Raw genomic sequence first — 5,804 nt, 5'->3', positions numbered from 1 at the left:
GAGCAGCACTATCATCCTGGGCCAGCTCTATGAGCCATTGTGGCAGAGCTGCCAGAGCGCTGGAGGTGTGTCAGGATGGGCAGGATGGCTTGGATATGGGTGTATCTCTGGATGGGTAGCACTTTTGCGCCATCAAAACGGCGCATCATAAAATACGCGAATTGCATTTGCCATTTACGATGTGATTCCCGTTTTATCTTTGTTTTCCCTCTGTCTTGCTGCTCCTTGCTGCTGGTTGAGGCTTTGTGTGGGTGGCTGGCGGGAGTTGGCAGGGAGCAGGGAGGCGGACGACTCCGTGCTGATTCCTTTGGGGATTTTGCGCACAAAGCAGTGCGAAATTGAATGTGGGATTTGACTGAGAGATAGAGGGGCTCTGCTCTCTATGCGAGTATGTGTTGGTTGGGTTTGAGTTGGCTGACTGTCTGGTTAGGTGTGTGACTGTGCTGCTGGTGGGAGGTAATTTTATTGCATTGCTTTTTATGATGTGGCGACAAATTGATATTTCCTTTTGACCAGAGACGGGGGCTGTGCGGGGCGGGTGACTCTTCGGCTTTGAAGGCCAATTGAGCTACACGGGAGCAACCGCAATGAGGCAGACAGGGGCAGGGACACGGACACGGACAGGGGCAGGGGCAGGGCCAGGGCCAGGGACACACTGCAGCACACGCACTCTGGGCGGTCCCCTCGGGCCCCCGCTGAGCCAGGGGTCGTCTTATAAAATAATTAAGTCTTAGCTGCTATTTGCCGCTCTGCGAGTGTTCGTTTCTCTGTTTGTCTGTCTGTCGGTGTGTCTATCTGTGAGTCCTTTGTCCTCCTGTCGACGGTTTGTCTGTTGTCTCTGTTGTGCGTGCGCATCCTAGCGGCATTAAGGACTTTAGCGCGATTTTCGCAGTGTTTGTGCACGCCGACATCGATGCCACCACGGTTTGCACTGGAGGATCTCCTCCCGTTACATTTGAAACTTTTACTTTTCATTTCATTCGGATGCCGCGCCCATTCAGCAGATTTTTTCTTTATTTTGTTGCTGAAATCAACTGTAAGTTAATCGCATTAATCCGCGATCGTCTTTCAAGTGGGTCCTCGGCGATCCTTTTGCCGGCAAAGCCATTCAGTTGCAAAATTAGGAGGCACACAAAAGCCAGGGGCAACCAGGATCTGCTAAGGGTGGGGAGTGAAACCTGATGGAAGGGTTTCCCATTTGAAGGGAAACATGAACAGAGATACGAGAGGTACAATCTAACTGCCAAGATGGCTTCTCCTTGCATATTTAATTTTTATCCATTTTGTACATTCAAACAGATTTTGACCAAAGTTTTTCCTATTCAAATTTGAATTTTTGCATATTTTTCAGGCTTTCTTTGATTTCGATTTACATTATTTAACTACACAAATATTAATGCTCTCCTACTCCTTTCGACAAGCAAATTTAAACAATAATTTATCTGTCAATTTCCCAACGCTAACCACAGAGCCACATCAGATACTTGCCTCCCCCGACTCGGCCGGTGGCTGGTCCTTCTTCTTGGCCATTGATTTCCAAGGGTATTGCCAGCCAAAAGGATTCAATTCGTTCAACAATCGTTTTTCTCTCTCTCTCTCTCTCTCTCTCTGTCTCTCTCTTATGAGTTTCTCTGTGTCTCCTCATCAACAGATTTCCCCGCCTCAAACCCGAGTCTGCTGCAAATTGGTAATTTTATACTGTTGGCGGTCCCTTTGTTTGGTCGAATGGTCCAGCTCGATTGTACCGTTCCGTATTCTTGATTGTGAATAATACAAAATAATTGTTTAAAATCAAAACCGTAAATGCTTTTGTGCTGTTCTGCACTTGTCTGTTTAATTAGAAATGCGTGCACACCGAAAGGGAATTATATTCTGGCAAAAGTTTCTCCTTTTCCTATTAAATATTTGATGCTTAGATTTCAATTGATTTCTCAGCTCTTCTATGCTCTGTGTTGGTGCATACTAGAGTCTCGTAGAATCAGGTCGGCCAGAAAGGGATATTTACACATATCCCACGAAGGGGGATAGAGGCTCCAATGGGTAGGAGGAAAAAGCAAAAGAAAATCGAAACGCAACGGAAACGGAAACTGTTGAACTGTTGAAATCATAAAATATTACCGTTCGCAATACAATTTATTTAAATCAAAGTCTAAAGCGTTATTTACGAGCACTGTGGGGTTGGTCGTAGGTGGGCGGGTGCCTTTGGGGTGGCTTCTGGTTATGGTCTGTGTTCCGTTGCGTTGCGTTGGGCATGGGCATGGGCCTGGGTGCGGGTGTTGAATGTTTCGATGTGTTTTTGGGGTTTGCGTGTGTTCCGCGCTCCACTTCTGTGCGCTATCATATTTCCATGCTCGCCATTGTTCTGCGTTCTGAAAGAAGACAAAAGCCAAGCCCCAAAAGCGAAGGAATAGCGCGTCACACAAATTTAGCTGACTAATAGCCGCAAATAGCCAAAAGGATAATAATGATGTGATGGGTGGCGGGAATGCTTTGGTATGGTATGCTGTGGGTATGTAGTGTGTAGGAGGAGTGGACTACAACTCCATTTGCTTTTAACCATTCCAGTCCAGTCCATTCATTCATTCTCTCATTCTGTGCCCTGCCATGTCCACTCCACGTTTATTGTTTCGGAATGCTTTTCGCCTATTATCCTAAATGCTACCAAAACAAACAAAGGACTCACCGGCCATTTGCCTAATGTGTGTGTGTTGTGTGTGTGTGTGTGTGTGTGTGGCGTCTCTGTTTGAAAATCGAAACTACTAAAATTTCCAAATTCCGAAATGAAAATGGAGTGTGTCTCGGGTGGGTGCCGAAATAATGTTAGTTTTTGTTCGAGCAGCTTCAATTGCCAAATTAATTGCAGTTAAGTCGAGCAAGCAAGCTCTTCTTCTCCATCTCTCGTCTCTCTCTCTCTCTCTCTCTCTCTCTCTCTTCGCTCGTCATCCAATCTGTGTTAGTGTGAGTCTCCGCTTGTGTGTACACTCCGAGGTGCTGTGGCTCGGAAAACTAAAGTGGAGTCAATGAAAATTGCAACTCCCACTTTGCTCGTACGTCAATTAGAGCTCCTCTCTCTCTCTCCCCCACCAACTGTGCATGCACAGACACGCTCAAACACACACACACAAAGTTGTCTGCATTGCTTATGGCTCTTTTACTTTCTCTCCTTCTCTTTCGGCTTCTCTCTCAGTCTGTCTTCTCTCTCACTCTCTGTCTCTCTGCATTGCTTTTATTGCAGTGCAATTTGTTGTAGAAATCGTTTTGTCCGACAGTTGAGCAGTTTGTTATTTCTTTTAAATGTTCCAAGCAAAAGAGCTTTTGGAATTTTTGTGGCTTGCCCCGGCCAGTGGTCAGGGATTGAGATTAATGGGTTCTCTCTAGTTGTTTTAGCTGTGTGTGTGTGTTGCTGTTTGTGGGGTTCCTGAGGGCCTGTTGGCCTTTCTAATTTTCCCAAAATGAATGCAATCAATGCAAAGCTGAAGTTCGCCGGGGGGGAAAGGAGACAAACAGCAACGCAATTTCCATGGGAGGATTGGTTTCGAAATGAAAGTGGGACAATGCCCAAGTGTCGGAAACTATTTGAACCAGTCGACGTTGTCTCACCTCCATCAAATCTCGTGGCTGTTTGTGTGCGCCACCCCCCTTTTCCATCTAAATACTTACACGAAAACGTATCAAAACCCAAGCAATGCACAGTGGGAAATTCGGTAAAATATTTGCACTTATCAGACTTATACTGGCACGTCCATATGCCACCCACAAGCACAAAAGAGTGTAGGGTATGGTGTGTAGGGGGCATAGGGCATAGGGGTTGCGCTGCCGTGTCGTCACTTGGAGGAGACGCACTTTGGCAAAAGCAATCTTCTAAACAGGATAAATGTAATTGCGCATGAATTTCTACGCATATTTCGGCATCGCTGTCTGAGCTAGAAATGTTTCCACTTTTATCTCGTTTTGGTTTCGATTCGTTTTTGCCGTCGCTGAGTGTTCTTCCACAAGTTTCTCCAGCGCCAGAAACTGTCCAAATCGGACTCTCTCATTGGCCTGACTTGGCCACGCCTTCGCAGAGAAGCAGAGTGAGAGCGAGAGAGAGAGAGACAGGGAGGGGTAGAGACTTGCTCGCTCTTTCGGTGTCTCTCTCCGTGTAATTAACTCGCCTAATGCTTTTTTTTGTTTCGGGCAAATTGTTTGCAACACTCTTTGAATGCTTCGTGGTTGTCTCATAAAAAGCGAAAGCATTTAAAAATTGAATTTGACTCTCTCGCTCTCTCTCTCGATCTCCATCTCACTCTATCACGGATGCGCTCTCTTTGTCTGCAAAGTTTTCATCTCATTGCCGCTCTACTTCGTTTTTGCAGCGCTCAGTTGTAAAAATGGCCGCCTGTATGCTCGAGGGAGGGTTGCTCCGCATAGAGCGGAACGTCGTGGAATGGAACACAGTAGGGCATGAAGCTTCGAAGATGTCCGGCTGTGGAAGAGACTATTCCACTTGTGTGAGAAATCGTTTTGGGTCATAACTAAATGGGAAGGGCAGTAATTAAAATAAAATAAAATAACCCGAGATTCATTCATGTAACGATTATTTGGTATCGTATTGTGAGATGGAATGTGTGCAGATTCTCATAAGTATTCGATATTTTAATATCCTCATATCCTCCTCCTATGTAAAATCTGAAAAGAATGAAGAAAGCAAAGAAATGAAGATGTAAGTTAATTTTTTTAGGCAATTTTGGAATAGGCTAATGGGATTTTAGAAGAATATATTCATGTTTTATTTATATTATTCAATCACTGTCTTTATTCTCTTGATTTTATATTGACCTTCATAAAATTGATAGACTAATATATGTCTGAACTGGTTAAGACAGTTCTATATGATTGATTTTTATTGATTTATGGCCTTTCCAAATACCCAAATCACCCAAACACATCACTTGATCCACACTCTTGCCATTCTTTCAGTTAAATATTCGCTTTTAGCAAAATAAATGCATCCACTCAAACAGTTAACCGCAAAGTTGCAATCAATTGAGACATGTATTCCCCAACACTTCTGGTCAAAAAAGTTACCATCTGCTGCTGCGTGGCGGCAACAGGAAAATTTCAATGGCGCCACAGAGCAGCACTTGACCTCTGTTAGGTGGCAATTGATTGATTTTATATTGGCATTTCAATAGACAGACACACACACACACCCACACCAACACCCACGCTGTGTGTACGAGTATAGTCGAAAGTCGAGCCGAGTGCGCCCTCACTTTAGGCATGTTCCAAATGCCAAGTGTTTCCCTGGCTCGGATATAAACTTTTCTTCTGCTGCTTCTATGCCTTCTACTTTTGCTCCTTTTACTTGCTGCTGCTGCTGCTGCTGCTGCTGCCGCTTTTCGTGCTCCTCTGCTCCTTGTCGGCAATTTTCAAGCTTTTTGCTCCTGCCACAGAAAAAGTGTCTGTCGATGCGGTTGCAGTGCAATTGTCGAAATAAACGAAAAGAAGTTCCCAACTGCAAGTGGAATGGAAACAGCAGCAGCAATCCACCCTGCTGCCAGAAAGAGAGGCACTGAGAGAGTGCGAGAGAAAGAGAGAGTGAGAAAGAGAGTGGGACACACCCTCCCTCTGAGGCAAACACAGGTATATCCACGCTCTCTGCACGCACTTTAGCTTTGCTCTCTCTCACTCTCTCTCTGTGTGTGTGTTGGTGTGCTGTAAACTGGTGAAAAACCATTTAGCGCAAAGACCAAAAGAATTTCCAGAGCTGGCAGCCAACCAACCACCTCAGTGGGTTTCAGTTTCAGTCGAGCGACGCGACG

The sequence above is a fragment of the Drosophila guanche genome, unplaced genomic scaffold, assembly GCF_900245975.1.
Source record: "Drosophila guanche unplaced genomic scaffold, DGUA_6, whole genome shotgun sequence".
In the NCBI taxonomy this organism is placed as follows: Eukaryota; Metazoa; Arthropoda; class Insecta; order Diptera; family Drosophilidae; genus Drosophila; species Drosophila guanche.
Note: the sequence above shows the minus strand (reverse complement) of the source record.